The sequence below is a fragment of the Megachile rotundata genome, chromosome 7, assembly GCF_050947335.1.
Source record: "Megachile rotundata isolate GNS110a chromosome 7, iyMegRotu1, whole genome shotgun sequence".
In the NCBI taxonomy this organism is placed as follows: domain Eukaryota; kingdom Metazoa; phylum Arthropoda; class Insecta; order Hymenoptera; family Megachilidae; genus Megachile; species Megachile rotundata.
Window position 1 is genome coordinate 9,979,602 of NC_134989.1, and position 21,217 is coordinate 10,000,818.

Genomic DNA, 21,217 nt, shown 5'->3' on the forward strand with positions numbered 1-21,217 from the left:
TCCGTAGCAAAAGTCCCGTGACATTCGCGAAATGCCATGCTCAATCAGAGCCGCGCCAGTCTCTGTAAATTTGTATTTCTAAATTGAACGGCGCTGGGTAAATAATACGTAAACTTTTCTCGATCAACAAAGTCTAACGTAAGGAGGGAAGGCTAGTAGAAGAAGTGGAACGAGAAGGGATAAGGGAACAAGAGCTCCTTTGAAGTTCGTACATAACGTCGAAATTTCTGTTCAAGAACTTCCTCGACGTGGTCTCGAGTTTTTCAACTTGAACTTGCTCGATCGTATTTTCCACGGTATATTTTCTGCAGGATCCGCCGGCGTCGCCGTGGGCCGTTCCATATAACCGGCTCGATTTATTGGAAATGAGACTTAACTCGTTGCTGTGGCTGATACTCAACCGGCTAAAATATTAATCTCTCCGAGGTAGGATAAAAGGGACGTTGAACGAGGAACGAAAATATCTGTTTCTCTAATTCCTTCCGCCTCTGTTTACGAGATGATAAATTGCATCGTAACTGGCGGGAAAACGATATTTAAATTTAACGGTCCATCTGTTTCTACTGAAACTTTCTAACCTATTCTGTGGTTCTGATGTCATCCACCAGTTGGCGCGTCAGAGGCAATAAAGAACATACATATGCATATCGCCATTTTGTTTATTATTCTCTGAAATGAATACAATTCATCATAGACTTAAGTCACTTTTATTGTACTCTTATTAAAATCATTCTTAAATATGTTAACTATGTGGACATTTATAAAATCTTTTATGATGCATGTATATAATTATTACAAATTTAAAATGAATAAAATTCATCATGGACTTAAATCATTTTTTTTTTGTTCTTTTGTTAAAATCATTCTTGAAGAAGTTAACCATATGGACATTTATAAATTCTCTTATGATGCATGTATATAATTATTACAAATTTAAAATAAATAAAATTCATCATGGACTTAAATCATTTTTTTTTTCGTACTTTTGTTAAAATCATTCTTGAAGAAGTTAACCATATGGACATTTATAAAATCTTTTATGATGCATGTATGTAATTATTACAAATTTAAAATGAATAAAATTCATCATGGACTTAAATAATTTTTTTTTCGTACTTTTGTTAAAATCATTCTTGAAGAAGTTAACCATGTAGACGTTTATAAATTCTCTTATGATGCATGTATATAATTATTACAAATTTAAAATGAATAAAATTCATCATGGACTTAAATCATTTTTTTTTTGTTCTTTTGTTAAAATCATTCTTGAAGAAGTTAACCATGTGTACGTTTATAAAATCTTTTATAATGCATGTATATAATTTTCACAAATTTACGAGGAATATAATTAAACCTGAATATTAAATCATTTTTTACAGTAATCCTAAAACAACAGAAGAAGTTAACCATTTCAATGTGCACATTTAGTACAATGTTACAAGTATAACATTTGCAGATAAACAATTCAAACAACATTTTAATAAAATAATTAAATACAAAGTATCGAACATACCTCAAATTTAAAGTTATATCTGGTAATGATAAGTCATGATTCGAACTGGAGATTTTAATCACCAAATTTTCGTCGCAAATAATGCAAAGCGAAGTCGAGCGAAATACGAGAATAAACCGCTGGTAATCGTCGGAGTGTTATCAGCGACATTGAGAAAATACGCCGATTACAGGACTAATTACGAGAGTCCGACGTGTTACACGGCGTCGAGGAGATAACACGACGAGCATTGCGACCAGAGATTCCACTTTGTTGACAACGATGAATCCCGCTACGAAATAATATTATCGTGACTCTCCGTGGCTATTCCGCGATCACGAAGCCTTCAGGTGACAAAGAGCAACGAGCACTATCTGACGATGACCCTTTCAGTTGGCCAGAGTTAAGATCCTTCTTAAAAAGGACTCGTACTTTTCGCTCTCTCTCCGGTTCTTCTGCACTCGCGGCAACACGCGCTATCGTATACCAGCGCGAAAGATAACTGCTGAACGTGGATGCCTTAAGGGGTTGTGCACACCTTAAAAGTGTTCCTGGAAAAAAGTTGCTGGATTATCGTCGTGCAGGAATGAAAGTAGACGTAGACGTACTTCGGAGGAAACCTTGTCGTCCGGGTTTTGAATGGTGGAGTTTGTTGAGAGTCGATTAGAGCATTTTTTGTGGTTTGGGATTTAGGGAAGGGAAGTTGAGGAATTTGGGAATTTGGGGATTTGGGGATTTGGGGATTTGGGAATTTGGGAATTTGGGAATTTGGGGATTTGGGGATTTGGGAATTTGGGAAATTGGGAATTTGGGAATTTGGGAATTTGGGAAATTGGGAAATTGGGAGATTGAGAATATAGGAAATTTGAGAATTTGGAAATTTGAGAGTTTGGAAATTTGAGAATTTGGAAATTTGAGAGTTTGGAAATTTGAGAGTTTGGAAATTTGAGAATTTAGAAATTTGAGAGTTTGAAAATTTGAGAGTTTGGAAATTTGAGAATTTGGAAATTTGAGAATTTGGGAATTTGAGAGTTTGGAAAATTGAGAATTTGGAAATTTGAGAGTTTGGAAATTTGAGAGTTTGGAAATTTGAGAATTTTGAAATTTGAGAGTTTGGAAATTTGAGAGTTTCGAAATTTGAGAGTTTGGAAATTTGAAAGTTTGGAAATTTGAGAATTTGGAAATTTGAGAGTTTGGAAATTTGAAAGTTTGGAAATTTGAGAATTTGGAAATTTGAGAGTTTGGAAATTTGAAAGCTTGGAAATTTGAGAATTTAGAAACTTGAAAATTCGGTAATTTGAGAATTCGGAAATTTGAGAATTTGGAAATTTGAGAGTTTGGAAATTTGAGAATTTGGAAATTTGAGAGTTTGGAAATTTGAGAATTTGGAAATTTGAGAGTTTGGAAATTTGAGAGCTTGGAAATTTGAGAATTTGGAAATTTGAGAATTTAGAAACTTGAAAATTTGGAAACTTGAGAATTCGGAAATTTGAAAATTTCCATCACTGATCGCAAAGTTCACATTTCGCTTAACTATGTCAAACTACACCCTTCCTTACTAATCGATCGATCAGCAACGTGTCGATTTTAATATCCTAAGAGTGTCAGTAGCCCAGATCGTAGTTTCATAGATTCCTCGCAAAACCTTTTACGTTACGTCCACTTCAATCCGTTCAAGTTCAACTTCAATTAGCCCTTTGAGCAGCTGGTTTTATAACGTGAAAGGGATTGGCTTTGTGCTTCCATAGCACTTTGGATGTTTTGTAAAGAAAGCGTCTTGGGCTCTCTGTAGCACCCACTTTTGATTCTTTGAGAAAAGGGGGTCTCTCTTTATGCGTCGCTCTTTTAAACTTTGGCGAAGAGGATGGACATGGAGACTCTTTACTTTACACTTTAAAAATTATCAAATATGTAAATTTCTTTGATTAATTGAACATCTAAATGGAACTTCTACATTTAAGTATGAAATCTTCAATTAATAATCAGATGGTACTGTTCGATACTGATGTTCATTTATTGTTACCTCAATTACTGTTAGGTCTGAACTTAGGTTAGAATATTGCAGCGAGAGGATTAGACCTCAGTACAAGTTTTCAGCGATACAATAGTTTAACACTTTTTCGTTCCTTCACATTTGTTTCAAATCAACTACCCGTAGCCGCAAGACCCAAGTCGTTACATTCTAGCGAGTATTTTCTATTGTTAGTCACATCTGGTTGTGAACTTCAACCTTAGCAGTAGAGTCTGTTTGCAGTTTTCTATACATGTCGAGGTATTGCTTGGTTTTATTACTTGCTTAGGTCACTTTGGCGAAAACCAGACCCACTTCACATGTCATTTGTATTTCCATCTCCACTCGAATTTTAGCTAAACCAATAGAAAATTAGAAACTGTTTTCCCTCGGCAATGTCACAAAAATTGTACCCACTCCGAGCTTTTGTGAAACGTAAAACATTGAAGAGACTCTCGAGTCATCAAGTACGTAGCAAAATAAACTCTGGTCGTCCGAAGTCAAATTCATTTAGATACGGTTACTTATATTCACTTATTGGGAAGTCTAATGACACGCGTCGTTTAATCGTCACTGCTGATGCTGTGACATTTCTATTTTTTTTAATTACTGTTGCATTTTGTATATGTTTAGTATTTATGTAATTTATCTGAAATATGTTTCTCTTTTGTTGATTTTTGGTTCGAGTATATATACTTATTTCAAAGTTGCAGTTATGGTTGCAGCATGAAGATACTTTACAATTTTATTGATTTATACTGTGTATTTTACATTTGGGAAATATGAACTTCCTTTCGGGAGTTCAAAGGAAACTCATGATTTTAACATGACTGCTTTTATTCTGTATAAAATATTCAATACTTGAGAAGTTCCATGAAAAATTGAACAAACAAGGATGGTACCTAAGTACTTCAGTAGATAACAAAGATCCTTTATTTTCCTGTCTTTTATAGGTCATCCTACTTTGTGAAAACATTTCAGCAATTTTCAGTGAAATATTCCAACAACATGCAATAGCAACAGTATGCTTAAAACGAAAACAGATAATCTTATTCAGAGAATTATTTATTATTCTTCAATATAACATTTTCCTTAACATTACATTAAATAAATAATTGTATTACATTAAATCTGTAATAATAATATTCAAAAACAACGCAAAATTTCTGAGTTATGGTAAAGATCATTATTTGAAGAGATCTGGACCTTCAAATTTATACTCAAATTAAATTAATTAAACTACGTTAAAATTAAATTAAACAGAAATTCAGTTAAATTAAATTCAATCAAAATTAAATTGCTACTAGACCAGTATTAAATTAAAATTAAATTCGATTCAATTAAATTTAAATTCAATTCGGTTAAAATTAAATTAAACTTAAAATGGCACTAGAATTAAATCAAAATTGGACTCGAATTAAATTAAAATCAAAATTGCACTGGAATTAAATTAAGCCAAATTTAAACGAAAGGATCCTTAAATTTAAATCTTTGCAGATTGAAAGTGGACATTTACGTTCTTTATAAATAACCATGCTTTCAAGAACATGTGCACATATGTATACACATACATGTACATACATATGTATGTATACGTCGTTACATATGCATGCAAATACACCGTTAGACATAAATAAATACGTACCCATACATCGTTAATAATTAAGAGATTAATGACAATATGTAATAAAATGTATTTGAAAAGATGCAACGAGCACGTGTTTACCGATCAGCGAAACGTTGGAAAGTATTTCAGAAGGAGACATCTTGTCGAGAAGCATGCATGCCCCCATAGAGTCGGGTTCACCATAATGGAGCCACGTTTTCTCCGTGGCGCTGGGAATTATTTACTCACGCCGGGAATGCGGCGAGCACCGTTGTAAGAACAGCCTGGAGTCTCACCTACCCACCGTCATTGCAATTCAACGAGCATGGAGATACCCCTCGAGCAACTTCCCTCTCCTCACCTGTCCCTGAGATATCGTTACGCAGATAAAACCGCATTGCTGAAAGGTTGCCGAGCTAATCGACTCGCGCTCCGTGTTTCCTCCAAATCTTTTTTAACGACACCGTTCGAGACTTTACGGACTCCTGTGTAACGCGAATTTCTGTATGGCGCCAAAGATTGTGAGGCTACTTTTCGCGAATCATCGTAGATTATATTTGTGAACTTGGGAACGTCCAGCAATTTAATGGTCATAGGAGACTTTCGAATTTGGAAATGAAGAAATTTAGGATATTTGGGAAATTGTACAAATTTGAATAAATTAGGAAATTAAGAATGTAGAAATTTGCAAATTATAAGTTTCTGTAATTTTAAAATATCAAAACAACTTCATACTATACAAATATTGACTGAAACCTATCCTTCGAGATGTTACCGGAAGTCCTTACGAACTACAGAAGAGAATTAAATTCTTCTGAAAATAAAAATGAAAAAGATCTCGACCGAACACTGTTATACTTGAGATTCGTGTAAATTTTGAGCCTGAGATTTGGAGCGAAGTCCTTATCAGCTAATAAATCAGCGGTCTTCACAGCTGCGTCTGGCGAAGATCCGTTCGATAATCCCCATCGGTAATTACCGGAAGTACATCGATAAAAGAAGCAAAATCTCGAAAAACACGATCCGGTACAAGTTAGCCGAATCCCCGGGAAGAAATCCAGATCAATCAGTCGGTGGGAAGAGTAAGAACGAGAGCAAAAAATGGAAGGGTGTAAGAAGAAGTTGAACGAGCCTCAGGGGCGTAGCAATAAATATCCCCAGATCAGAGGGAGCGAGCGATGCTTTCGGTGTAGCTCGTCGAAAAGGCAATCTTGCTGGTTCGAACAGCTGATGGCATCTTGGACGCGTACAGACTCGCGGTTACGCGCGTCCACCGAACAAAGAGAAGATGGCGAAGGTGAAGAAGAGAGAGAAGACGGTGGTGTAACAGGGCCGAAAGCGTACGACCGGTCGTACCACGGTTTTATCTAGTATCAAGAAGCGCCATCGACCGCCGCCAGCCAACCCATACGCGATTTCATCGCGGACCGTGCATTAAAAGCAAAAATAAAATTATTGGAAACCGGCGGAATTCGGCGTCGACCGGCTGCTGCCCGTTCGTTCGTTGCTTTCAGCCGGTAGATATAAACGGCCACGTTCATCAACCCACCAACAACAGCCAGCCTTCTTGTTGCTTTCGAGCTTGTCTTCTTACCACCGGATGGCCACCTTCTGATAGCATTATGCGAAACCCGGGATGGAACCCTTTCTCTACCATTCGTGTCCTCCGAACATACAACGCTCTTGTTAAACCATCGATATTGAGTACCTCGTGAAAATCCCCACATGTCAGAAAATTCCTCTTCTTTTTTATGGTAACATACGGATTAATATTAATACCATACGGATTAATTAAATTCTGGATTGCACGAAAGTGTATTCACAGTCTGAACTCTTATGTTATTTACTTGCTTCCGAGGACATCCACAATTTGATCGGCAGGTGGGATAAATATTAACCATGATGCATAGTTTGAATAAAGCTTTGCTTCTCAAATGTAAATTATTTTTTAAAAACAATAATTAAGAATTATTCGTTACACCTGGTAATCAGGGTTTGGGAATATGAATACTCCACATGTATGAATACTCCATATATGCCATCACTAATATTTATATACGTATTTCTTCCTTCGTCTTTGAATACAAGAATTGAATACAAGAATACAAGAATTATTTCTCTACAAGTGTTTTTTATTTCACCCTCCTCGACAGATTTCAAGTGAAACGGGCAGTAGGAGACCAAAAGCTGCGAAATGCTGGAATCGTGTACGTTCGAGTGCAACTATGTTTCCTTTGCTGTAGACACGGTTGCCGACCAATTGATTGGTCAGGGATCTCTACAGAAGATCGCACTTTCATTGATCTGTCATTTCAGGAGAACAGCTCTTGTAGCTTGACAATTGCTGAAATTTAAAAAAATTGTCGAAGTTCATAATCAGAACAAAACGTTGATACAGAATTTTGTACGTGAAGGGATTAAATGAACCGAGTATATGAGCTAACAGAATGAATTGAGCACACAAACTAACAGATTAAATGAATTGAATGTACGAACTAAATTGAATGAATTTAGTGTACAAACATATTGAATTGAGTACACAAGCTAACAAATTTAATAAATTGAGTATGCAAACATATTTAACTAATTGAGTTTACAGATGATTTACCAGCGTACTGGATAGATACACAGCGGAAGTTAATTGTCACAAGTAGTCAAGTAATCTAAAAGAACAGACAAATGAACGTAACAGAATGTAACTGAAAATCGTTCAATGATGAATCGATCGGGGATCGATTTACAAATCGCCGAAGCCAAGAAGTGGCGAGCGGTTCGGACAGAAGCTCGAACGAGGCGAAGAGAAGATCCGTTCGAAGGGGATCTCATGAATAACAAATGCTTTCGGTGGTTATTTCTCAGGGTGTGGAGCGTTTCCACGAACACGAATTTCCCCTGGATCGGTTAGGGCGAGGGAAAGGGTGATGGCGGCACGGTATCGGGAGGGTGGTAAATAATATCCACGCGTGTACAAGCGTTAAGCGATAAATCACCGATCGACCTGACAGGAAATTGAACTTTCGAGAATACTTATGCCCTCGTGATTATTCATGTCGATAGGGCCGCGTTTTGCTAAGTGAAAAGGAGCGTAGAAAAGTGGCCTGAAGATAGAGGCACCGATGTCATATTTTAGGCTACGTCATCGATAAGTAACACATCTATGTTTTAAATCGATAACATCTGCTTGAATAGATACTTCATTTTTTTTTTAATTTTTTTATTTCGATTAATATGAAGTCGAACTGATTGAATTATCAAATTGTAAGAAGGGTTTATGTTCATATATGTGTTTATACATGTGTGGAATTAGGCAAATAGTATATTTGAAGGAGTTAGCCAAATAGTATATTTGAGGGAGTTAGTCAAATAGTATACTTATTTATTTACAAAAAATATATCTCTTTGATTATAATTTAAAGTCTCTTCTCGTGAATAAGTTTACACTACTCTACTAAATGATTTCATTAATATCTACATTAATATATGTACATATAACAAACATATTTAAATACACAAATTATACTTAACTTCGAAGTATAATTAAATTCCATTAAAAATTTTCCAAGTACATTTCCCTGCAGGTATTTAGTAGCCTTCTTTTTCCAAAGGATAAAATTTTAATAAACAGAATAGCAGGAGACTAAATGAAGGATTAAAAAAGAAGGAAGTATTTCAGGATTCCGTCGATAAAACTCTCAAGATGCTCGACGTCGTCTGACGATGGCATTTTTAAAAAAATAATGAAATCCTCGAGAAAGTGGTCTTCTAACTCTAACCAGGCCACTTTGTAATGCGATCAGCTTTGGTCGTGGGCCAAACTACGATGACTCGCATCTGCGCCTCTGACCTGGCTGAATTTATGTCCGAGTTGCTTCCACACATCGAGGCATGTGGACAACTGTTGTAAACTAACCTTTCTTACCAACAATCGGTTAAGTTAACCAGTTAAACATGGACAGCTTTTCTGTATAATTCACATTAATGTATTGCAAATTGCTTTCAAACAAACATACATATGTATATACATATGTATATGTGTATGTATATGTATATGTATATGTATATGTATATGTATATGTATATGTATATGTATATATGTATATGTATATGTATATATGTATATGTATATGGAGATATGTATATGTATATGGAGATATATGTATATACATATGTATATCTCCATATATATGTTTGTTTGAAAGCAATTTGCAATTATGATAATATACATGTATGATGCTATGTATATACATATGTATATCTCCATATATTGTTTGAAGTTCTCATAAAATTTACAGTACGACAATTTTGTAATCTAACCATAATTGTTGGCAGCACCTGTGCCTAAACGAAGAATATTAAAATAATTTTAATCAGGTCTGAGATAGAAATCATAAAAAATAGAGACAAAGAATTTACAAAATGGAGAAAAGAATATATTACAAAATGAAGGGTAAATTGTAACATGCTAATATAACTAATAAACTGACCATATTTCGCAAGAGTTCATATCATTTGAGAGAAAAAGGCTTAAGACAAGCTTGTGAACTATTCAAGCGGTTTGATGCGAAGTATGAGAAACTGCGTTAAAGGGCATTGAATTAGTCCTCGTTAATAAAACAAATTAAACACGCATTATGCCGGAGACAATTCGAGGATTCAGAGATCCCAGCAGCGATAAATCTAAACTGCATTAGCAAACTTGGTAAGAATACACGTTTCCCCGTAACAAGCCCCGCAGAACCGCCATAGAGAAACTTGCAGCTTGCACCCGTATCGTTCTGGAGTGACAAGCAGCTTAAGGTGTAATAAGACTACGATAACAAGGCGTCGCACGGTGAATAGAAGGATCGTACTTGGCAACACGGTTTTACAGTTATTCCCGTACGGATACAGTGTGCAGGATCTGAATTAATCCTTTGCTTCCAGCGATACGCACGCAGACCGTCGCAAAAGCTTCAAAACAATAGCTGACGCGTCGTCGCACTTAATTGAAACTCCTTTGTGCTCCGCGGAGCTAAATCTTAGTTTCCACGGGACTGTTCGCAGTTTATTTGCCGTATTTTTCACGAACGGAGACGTTCGCGAATGGATCTGTTAATTGAGTTTCGTAACAAAATAATAATGAGGTTTACGAAAAGACAATGGGGAGAGAATTTAATACACTTTATGATGAATCTGACGTTGTTGTAGATGGAGTATGGATTTAATTAATATTCAGATCTGTTTTGTATTAACGTTTTCGTTGCTTGAGACCACAAAGGGAACTCTACGTTTGCAATTGTTCGCATATGGGTACTAAAGGTAATGGTTTGATGTGTAGCTAATGGTAATTTGAAAAATTCAGACTTGAGAGTTTAGGAATCGTGGAATTTGACCTGAGGGGAATTGGGAATAAAGGAATTTTGGGATATAGGAATTAGGGGATATAGGGATTCTTGGGATTTAGAGATATTTGGGATTTAGGGATATAGGGATATTAGGGATTTGAGGATTTGGGAATTTGGGGACATAGGAATATTTGAAATTTGGGAATTTGGGGATCTAGGGATATTTGGGATTTGAAAATTTGGGGATCTAGGGATATTTGGGATTTGAGATTTTGGAGACCTAGGGATATTCGGAATTTGGGGATCTAGGGATATTTGAGATTTGAGAATTTGGGGATTTAGGGATATTTGGGATTTGAGAATTAGGGGATTTAGGAATATTTGGGATTTGAGAATTTGGGGACCTAGGGATACGTGGAATTTTGGAATTTGGGGATCTAGGAATATTTGGGATTTGAGAATTTGGGGACCTAGGGATATTTGGGGTTTGAGAATTTGGGGACCTAGGGATATTTGGGATTTGAGAATTAGGAGACCTAGGGATACTTGGAGTTTGGGAATTTGGGGATCTAGGAATATTTGGGATCTGAGAATTTGGGGACCTAGGGATATTTGGGATTTGAGAATTTGGGGACCTAGGGATATTTGGGATTTGAGAATTTGGGGACCTAGGAATATTTGGGATTTGAGAATTTGGGGACCTAGGGATACTTGGAATTTGGGAATTTGGGGATCTAAGAATATTTGGGATTTGAGAATTTGGAGATCTAGGGATATTTGGGGTTTGAGAATTTGGGGACCTAGGGATATGTGGGATTTGAGAATTTGGAGACCTAGGGATACTTGGAATTTGGGAATTTGGGGATCTAGGAATATTTGGGATTTGAGAATTTGGGGACCTAGGGATATTTGGGATTTGGAAATTTGGGGATCTAGAGATATTTGAAATTTGAGAATTTGGGGATCTAGGGATATTTGGGATGTGGAAATTTGAGGATCTACAGATATTTGGAATCCAAGAGTTTTCGAGATCTATAGATTTGGTAAACTGAGGATTTGATATCCTAGGGATTTGGTGTACTAGGGAATTGGGAATATTCGAATAATTTAAAAAATTTACAAATTCCTGATTTAACGAAATCTCCCTTATCAAATAAGGGAGTCCTAATAAAGTTCTGATTCTTCGAATATTTTATTTACAAAGACTCGTCCACATCCCCGAATATCGTGCAACCGACACGATCCACGCAGACGCATTACAGGTGATAAAGTGTTTAACTTTGTAATTTCGCATAAAAATTTCCTCGCCGTTCGCTATTTTTTAATTGCGCATTCACGTAACATCAAAGTCCACGTTCGGTAAATTGATCGAACAGGGAGGAAGAGTATATTAACCCCCGCCGATGATGCCACGGTTACCACGGTTAGGTACTGTAATTACGATAATGTTATGCGCGCTAATTGGAGGATTTTGTGAGACCCGATAAAAACGAGATTACTCGGGGTGCACGGTTGCTTGGTACGGTGCGTGTACATCGTCGTATCGGGTATCGAAGAAATTGGCTATCGGCGTATTCCTTCGTCCTGGGGTCATTATCTTAGCTGAAATTGTTAGTAAATCATTCGCGATAGAATCTACGCCCGGAGCGTTTTGCTGGATTTAGGTAACGAAACAACGTCAATAGAATGCTTCTGTGTGGAGCTTTTTTAATTAATCCCTACAGTGTACTGGATGCACATATACGTTCCAACTATCTCTCTATGTATACATTATAATAATTTCTAATTATTTTTGTGTATATTATGATAATGATATATTATATGTTATGATAATTTATAATTCCATATAGTTTGATAGTTTTGATAATTATAATATTGTCGATTATAATCAACAAATCCCTCAATTCCTAATTTCCTAAACTTCTCTAAATCTCTAAATTCCTAGTTTCCTAAACTTCTCTCTAATTCCCTAAATTTCTACATCACCTTTCCCAGAATTTAAATTTCACAAAATTTCCATGTTCCTAAAATTCCGAAATTTCTAAAGCAATCAGAATCACGGCACGTTAAAAAGGAAGGAAGGAAACGAGGAGAGAAGGAAGGAAGATTCGTGGACGATGGACAAAAGAGGAACAAGGGTGCGATACAATGGGCGAATGTAGGTGCTCGTATGTAATGTATGCTCACATTGTTTACCGCCACCTTGGCGTGTTACTGTGGGCCATTGCGCACGGCAAACAACGTGTCCTGCACACGTGTCCACCCACCGTGTGGGTCGTTCGTGGACACCCACGTGTTCATCCGCGTTTCGACGACTGAAACGCGCCAACGAACCGCAGTCCCTTCGTTAATTTGCTGTTCTGTCATGCAAATCACGCTGACGAAAGAAAAGGAACCAGACGAACCTACTGTAACATCGTTAGAATCACGACCAGTTTTTTCTCGAGAAATATTCTAATTTTACTATTTGCGGTGTTAATTGTACGCGGGTGTTTGAAACACTCTTATGTTTCAATTTAGAGACTCTTGCAATTTTGGGAATATTTTGCGGAAAATGAGTGAAATTACAAAACTCAAAACGTTGAAATTAAAAAATATTAAAATTTATAAATTTGAGATCCAGAAAATTTCAGTTTGAAGATATACAATTATAAAAATTTGATTTAAACGATTGATTAATTAAATGTTTCTGTCAATTTGAATTTTCGAATTGTGTCCAGTCTGATCTCACGCAAGCGAAACGTCTGCTAATTATTATATCGCGTCGCAAATTAGATCGATTTAATTGGTCTGTAACAAACGGCGTACTGCGTCCAGTGAATATAATTGGTGCGATCATCAATTTATCAATGACATGTCTATGGGCGTAACATCGTATCACTTTGCCTCTACAAGGTACTGAAACGTTGTATTACCAACTGTTGGTAACACGATCGAAATAATCAAACGAGCAAATGAGCAATAAATAATAAATTTATATTCCAGTCGATTTTTAACACAATAAATTACAATAAATATCCAAAAATATATTATCAACAAACCTTAAAAATATAGATCCCTTATAACAATCTATATGTGTCACAGCATCAGCAGTGACGATTAAACGACGCGTGTTATTAGACTTCCCAATAAGTGAATATAAGTGATTGCATTTAAATGAATTTGACTTCGGACGACCAGAGTTTATTTTGCTACGTACTTGATGACTCGAGAGTCTCTTCGATGTTTTACGTTTCACAAAAGCTCGGAGTGGGTACAATTTTTGTGACATTGCCGAGGGAAAACAGTTTCTAATTTTCTATTGGTTTAGCTAATATTCGAGTGGAGATGGAAATACAAATGACGCGTGAAGTAGGTCTGGTTTTCGCCAAAGTGACCTAAGCAAGTAATAAAACCAAGCAATACCTCGACATGTATAGAAAACTGCAAACAGACTCTACTGCTAAGATTGAAGTTTACAACCAGATGTGACTAACAATAAAAAATACTCGCTAGAATGTAACGACTTGGGTCTTGCGGCTACGGGTAATTGATTTGAAACAAATGTGATGGAACGAAAAAGTGTTAAACTATTGTATCGCTGAAAACTTGTACCGAGGTCTAATTCTCCCGCTGCATTCCGCTTAACATAACTGTCAACAACTAATAAATACAAAAACGAAACTGAAATTGTATGTAATTAAAATCATCGAAAATTGCATTGTTAAAAAGTATCTACTAATTATTTTATAAAAAGAATTTCATTGCAGCGCTTTCCAAATGAAATGTAAAGACCCGCTTTTACTAAATTTGTCGTTACTTCCATTTTCACTTTACGTTTCGCAATAATTCGTATCCGCGAATCTGCTACTTTTTAATTAATCCAGGACTTACTTTTGTTCAAACACAATTAAACTTCAACAAAGAATCTCCCATTTTCCCCTTATTTATTTTACATCAGCCTTAGTTGTTTGTTTCCAGGCTCTGTTTGAACAAGCGTTGTTAACAGCAACGTTTGTCGAACCTTTCCTAGCGTTTGCTTATCCATCTCTGCGCCTCGATTCCTGATTTTTGCACTGCTTCGGTTGTTTTCGTACAATTTTGTGTTTCGTTATTTCTGGAGCTCATTAAATCGTTGTAATGACCATCGATATATTATCGTTAATTATATTACTAATTTATTAATTGCAAATTTTTCAAGTTCGGGAATGTTAGGAATTTGGGAAAGTGGAAATTGGGAGATTTGGGAATTTGGGGATTTGAGTATTTGGGGATTTGGGGATTTAGAAATTTGGGAAAGTTGGTAAGTGAGGATTTGAGAAATTGGGAAATTGGAGATTTGGGAATTTGGGGATTTGGGGATTTAGGGTTTTGGGATTTAAGAATTGGATCATTTGGGAAATGGAGAATTTAATATTAGGGCTTTAGAAAATTAAGGAATAGGGAAATTGAAAATTTGAGAATTTGGAAACTTGTGGAATTGGGGAATTGGAAATTGGGAACTTGAGAATTTGGGAATTTAGAAAATTGGGGAAATGCGAATTGGGGATATGTAGAATTGGGGATATGTGGAATGGGGGATATGTGGAATTGGGGATATGTGGAATTGGGGATATGTGGAATTGGGGATATGTGGAATTGGGGAAATGCGAATTGGTGATATATGGAATTGGGGATATGTGGAATTGGGGAAATGCGAATTGGGGATATGTGGAATTGGGGAAATGCGAATTGGGGATATGTGGAACTGGGGATATGTGGAATTTGGGATATGTGGAATGGGGGATATGTGAAATTGGGGATATGTGGAATTGGGGATATGTGAAATTGGGGATATGTGGAATTGGGGATATGTGGAATGGGGGATATGTGGAATGGAGGATATGTGGAATGGGGGATATGTGGAATTGGGGATATGTGGCATTGGGGATATGTGAAATTGGGGATATGTGGAATTGGGGATATGTGGAATTGGGGAAATGCGAATTGGGGATATGTGGAATTGGGGAAATGCGAATTGGGGATATGTGGAATTGGGGATATGTGGAATTTGGGATATGTGGAATGGGGGATATGTGAAATTGGGGATATGTGAAATTGGGGATATGTGGAATTGGGGATATGTGGAATGGGGGATATGTGGAATGGAGGATATGTGGAATGGGGGATATGTGGAATGGGGGATATGTGGAATTGGGGATATGTGGCATTAGGGATATGTGAAATTGGGGATATGTGGAATTGGGGATATGTGGAACTGAGGATATGTGGAATTGGGGATATGTGGAACTGAGGATATGTGGAATTGGGGAAATGGCAATTTGGGAAATTGGAAGTTTGAGATATGTGAAATTCGGGAAATAGAAAATTGATAACTTATGGAATTGAGAAATTGGAAAACTGTCAACTCAAAAATTTGAGAATCCAGAAAATTGAAAAAGAGCCAAACATCCCTTTGACCAATTCTCGACCCTCGAGTTCATTCTGCAAATACTCGATTCTCCTTCGATTCAACCGCCATTCACAAATTGTCCAACAACTGTAATTAAAATTGAAGATAATTTCAAGCAGCGAAGAGTTCAGAAAGTTGTTGAAAAACATTTCTACAGAAAGAGAATCCCAGGCCTGCCTCCCGTTTCGGTCTACACAGTTTAACGAAGTGTAGTTCTTCATTTCACTGTTTTCTCTAACTCGAGACTTCTGTCGGAAAGATGGTGTACCGAAGTTTGAACAGCGAAACTTTACCGTTTCAACGGCAAGAAATTGTCTTGGCATTAATTACGCTGCTGCTTGTCGAACTATCTTGTATCCCAAATGAATTGGCTGCTCGGGTATACTTCCTCTATTGCAGAACACGCTGCGAACCTTTTTGCTTCAGTTTCGAACATGCTTCGATCCTATTACACTAATTCGAAGCAATATTTTGTCTTCCATCGATAAAAACCGAAGAATGCAACGAAAGGTACATACAAAAAAATTTGACCACGTAACTGGTTTTTAAGGGAAATTTTTCTTTTGAGGTAATTAACTTAATTGACTTCATTGAAAAATGCATTATTTGCTTCGTACTGAATTTTTTTGTGAATTGACTGAGTTGTATTAATTTTAAATTGATTTTACGATGGGAAATATATTTGTAGATAATTTTGAAGTTATCATATTTGTTATTTGGAATTTTATGGTAAAAATTGTTGTATACTATTCTGCAGTGAAAAGTTTCATAAATACTGTATGTTACATATGATTTTATAGTGAAAAGTTTTATACTTGATATACATAATTTTATAGTGAAAAGTACCACACTTGTTGTACATAATTTTACAGTGAAAAGTATCATACTTCTTATACATAATTTTATAGTGAAAAGTATCATACTTGTTATACAGAATTTGATAGTGAAAATATCATATTTGTTATACATAATTTTATCATGCAAAAAAATCTCAAATATTTTAGGTTTTAAAAGAAATTTGGGAAATTGGAAATTTGAGATATGTGGAATTGGGGAAATGGGAATTTGGGATATGTGAAATTGGGGAAATAGGAATTTGGGATATGTGGAATTGGGGAAACGAGGATTTGGGAAATTGGAAATTTGATATATATGGAATTGGGGGAATGGAAATTTGGGAACTTATGGAATTGGGGAATTGGAAATTAGGAACTTGAGAATTTAGGAATTTAGAAAATTGGGGAAGTGGGAATTGGGAAAATGGGAATTGGGGAAATGAGAATTGGGAAAATGGGAATTGGGGAAATGGGAATTGGGGAATGTGGGAATTGGGGAATGTGGGAATTGGGGAATGTGGGAATTGGGGAATGTGGAAATTGGGATATGTAGGAACTGGGATATGTGGAATTGGAGAATGTGGGAATTAGGGAAATTGAGAATTTAGGATATGTGGAATTTGGAAAATTGGAAATTTGGGATATGTGGAATTGGGGAAATTGAAAATTTGGGATATGTGGAATTTGGAAAATTGGAAATTTGGGATATGTGGAATTGGGAAAATGGAAAATTAGAAAATTGAAAATTTGGAATATACGGAATTGGGGAAATGGGAATTGGGAACTTAGGGAATTGGGAACTTGAGAATTTTCGAATTTTTAATTTAAAAATTTAAGAATTAGAATTTTATTGATTTCCTCAAGTAAAAATTCAAAAATTAGGGAATTACAACAGAGAAATTTAAACTACAAACTTAAAACTTAAAAACTGCAGAATTCCAACAATAAAAAATTCAGAAATTTACCAATTCCAAATCTTGAAAAATATAATCAAATATACCGTTCTCCGTCACATCCAAATTCCGAATATTTTCATGGAAAACGCTCATTAAACAACACACAAATAAATTTCCCCGAAAATTAATTTTCTCTCCCCATTCATTGTCATCAGTTCGTCGAATATCCCTAAAAATTCTTCGCAAATAATTTCCGAAATTCCGATCAATCTCGTATTCCCCGCGTATTCCCATCTGCTTTAATAAATTCCATCGTGTCGGTGTTCCTGATGAATTGTTTACTTCAGTTTAGTTGTACGCGTGGGATGCAACGAAATTAACCGCATGATCGTTGAACTTCCGTTGTTCCGGATACAGGTTACGTGGATAATGAAAACAGAAAGTTTGCGTATAAATTTTTCCGCCAAGGCAGCTGCCAGTAATAGAAGGGAGAACAGTTAATTAATTGTTAAACTGTAAGTGTATAGATTCGTACTTTTAATTAAAAACCGATGCAACTTTTCGTTGCAACGCTTTTCAACCGCGTTTCGTTTCTCATCTTTTTACGTTCAATATTCGTGCGGAAGGAAGTTTATCATTCAAACGTTTCAGTTTAACGGATTTAACAATAAGAAATAGTTTCTATTGTTATACGTTTTTTAATTAAATTCGAAGGAGGTTAATTTAAATCGATGTTTGTTGAGGAAAATTTAATTTGCTTGCTTTAAACATTTATTAATATTTTATAATTTTAGTTTGATTATTTTATAATTTGCTATGAATAATGTATTTAAATTGGTAAAAATTTTTATATTATGCAATTGTCATATTATGAAAAAATTTTCATATTTTATTTTCATATTGTCGTATTTCAATATTATTAATTGTACAATATTTTAAATATTTAACTTCTAATGTGAAATAATGAAGAGTAGCATTTTTTTTAAATAAAATAGAAATATTTCATCAACTTATTAATATTAATATAAATTTAAAATTAATACTCTATTTAATACAGTACAATCTTTGAAATATATTTACATACAAACCAATTTAAAAATACAAATTAAAATTCTTTTATTTTACGTCAAAGGACAGCAGCATCGATGTAGTTTAAGTTTCAAGTCATAGGTGGCTACAAGTTTAAAGACGTTCTCGCAGAAGACATCGTGCGGTGTTAGGTATATATACCACCTCGTGATGGTTTGAAATTTAAGACTATACTTCACAGGATCATTTCTGTAGTAAGTGAGTCTTTCGACTGATTCAAATCAGTAGCCTGTAGCAACCACGATGAGGAGGAATAGCTACATTCCCTGAGCGTGAGGAAGACTCGAGAAACCGACTTTGTTCGGATTCTCAGTCATCGATGATCGTTCATCTCCTGTACTCAGTATGGGAGAGACGGGAGTGGAGCTTTCTGAGTGGCAGCTCCATTTTATAAATAATACAAAAATTAAACAATCATCAAATGATGTGATTCATCATCTAAAAAATATTCATAACAAAGGTTGTGTTTTATATAAATATTTTATGCCTTATTACAATTTGAATATACTTTATTTTCTGTGATAGAGAAAATTTTGTGATTCTGCTTTTTATATATACAGTTACAATCAAGATTTTGAACATATATGTTCCATATGTCATAATACATTGTCTATTTTAAAATTTACAAATGTTTAAAATGATTTCTGAGTGGCGGCTGCAAGAATTTATTTCAAAATTAAATATATAGCCATCAATTATTTATGCGTATATTACTTGTACTTAAGTATATAACTGAGCTTCAGTAAGTATTTAATATTTATAAATAAATCATATTTAAAGTTGTAAATGTTAAACATTTATAAATAATTTATGATTGTAAAATAAATTCTTTTTTTTATCCTCCTTCAGTGTTGCATTATTTTTGTAACATTTCAGTATATTTTTTATATATACATTTATTTTGGTATATATTTTCTATAAAAAATGTTTTGAGATTTTTTTATAATATTGTTGTTCTTTTTTTTTAATATAATTTGTCTTTATAATATCGTTGTTCTGTTTTTTTTTTAATATGATTTGTTTTTATAATATCGTTGTTCTGTTTTTTTTAATATGATTTGTTTTTATAATATCGTTGTTCTGTTTTTTTTTAATATGATTTGTTTTTATAATATCGTTGTTCTGTTTTTTTTTAATATGATTTGTTTTTATGATATCGTTGTTCTGTTTTTTAATATAATTTGTTTTTAGTATATTGGTGTTCTATTTTTTAATGTAACTTGTTTTTACTATAAGTTAAAGTAGTCAGTATTTTACAATTTACTTATTTTACCTTCCTCACAGAACAAATTCTTGCTTCCCTTTTGCAGCTTCCATTTCTTGAATTTTTGTGAAAACTTGATTTACTTTTCCACTCCTCCTGGGGAATCTGCTGGTTCCTGTTTTGAATTAAAAATTCAAATTTTCATTTCTGCCCATCGGTGCAGCTCTTCTTTTGCACTAAATATGTAAATGAGCAGAAAAAACGCTGATTAAAGAAATACTAATACAACATAATCGATACATTTCCATGAGCAACTTTTTTTAATAATATCTTTTATATACAAAATTGTGAATAGGTAAAAATAAATTGAAAATGAAGTTCGTTTCAACATGAAGTTTATAAATTAATTATGAAGTTTGAAAATTAAATATGAATTTACAAATTAAATACCGAGTTCATAAATTAAATACAAGCTTGTAAATTCAATATGAAATTTGTAAATTAATTATGAAGTTTGTGAATTAAATATAAGGTTCCTAGAACTAAAGTATACATTCGCGGAACAGTCTTCAGAAATAAGGTATTAATATTAATAATTTCTGGATGTAATAAATTAATTTTTTAAATAATTATTGATTTTCAGTAATTTATTATAAGACTGCTTATTTCTTGTAGAAATATATGTACTGTATTTAGAAGTATTATAAATACAAAAAAATAATTAAAAAAATTTTGTAGATATTATTGTAATAAATATGGGTGATGTATTAATTGTTTTTTGTTAAAAAATAAAATAAAAAAAATGAATCCACAGTTTCTCGCAGTCGGTAGGACTCGAACCTACGCTCCCAGAGGGAATCTGATTTCTAGTCAGACGCCTTAACCACTCGGCCACGACTGCTTGTTGAAAGTTCTGGTTTTCTATACAAATGGAGTGAACCATTTCACTGAATTATGGTAACTGCTTAATAGTTCGTAATAGTTGTTACTAACTACTACTAAGTAGTTCACCAAATATGAATACATGAATATTCGTACATAAATACTTCTTTACATTTACCTCTGTTGACTCTACTTTAAAGACTACCTCTTCTTATTTTCAGAATGTATCTTTAACACAAAAATAGCTATGTTTAATTTTTATTGGAATTGTCTTAAGATCTGAAACTCTGTAGCAAAAGAAAATTAACATTATTACATGTATATATGTTTTTATGTATCTTATAATACATTATTTTTACTATGATAACATAACCTCTTTTCTCACATGAGTTTTTTCAGATTAAATTAAAAATAGTTGCTGGGAATTCTGTAATTTATTTTTAAGG

The 21,217-nt window shown here is 34.5% G+C and overlaps 1 protein-coding gene and 2 non-coding genes across 3 annotated transcripts in view; 2 read left to right on the forward strand and 1 right to left on the reverse strand.

The window, feature by feature from the left end:
- alpha-Man-Ia (alpha-Mannosidase class I a) overlaps positions 1-21,217 on the forward strand; it is a 627,691-nt gene that overhangs the window by 148,521 nt on the left and 457,953 nt on the right. The window lies entirely within an intron of this gene.
- LOC143264904 (small nucleolar RNA U3) lies at positions 18,850-19,064 on the forward strand. Its single transcript, XR_013038889.1, has one exon. It is a non-coding gene; the product is annotated as a small nucleolar RNA U3 (small nucleolar RNA).
- TRNAS-AGA (transfer RNA serine (anticodon AGA)) lies at positions 20,709-20,790 on the reverse strand. Its single transcript has one exon. It is a non-coding gene; the product is annotated as a tRNA-Ser (tRNA).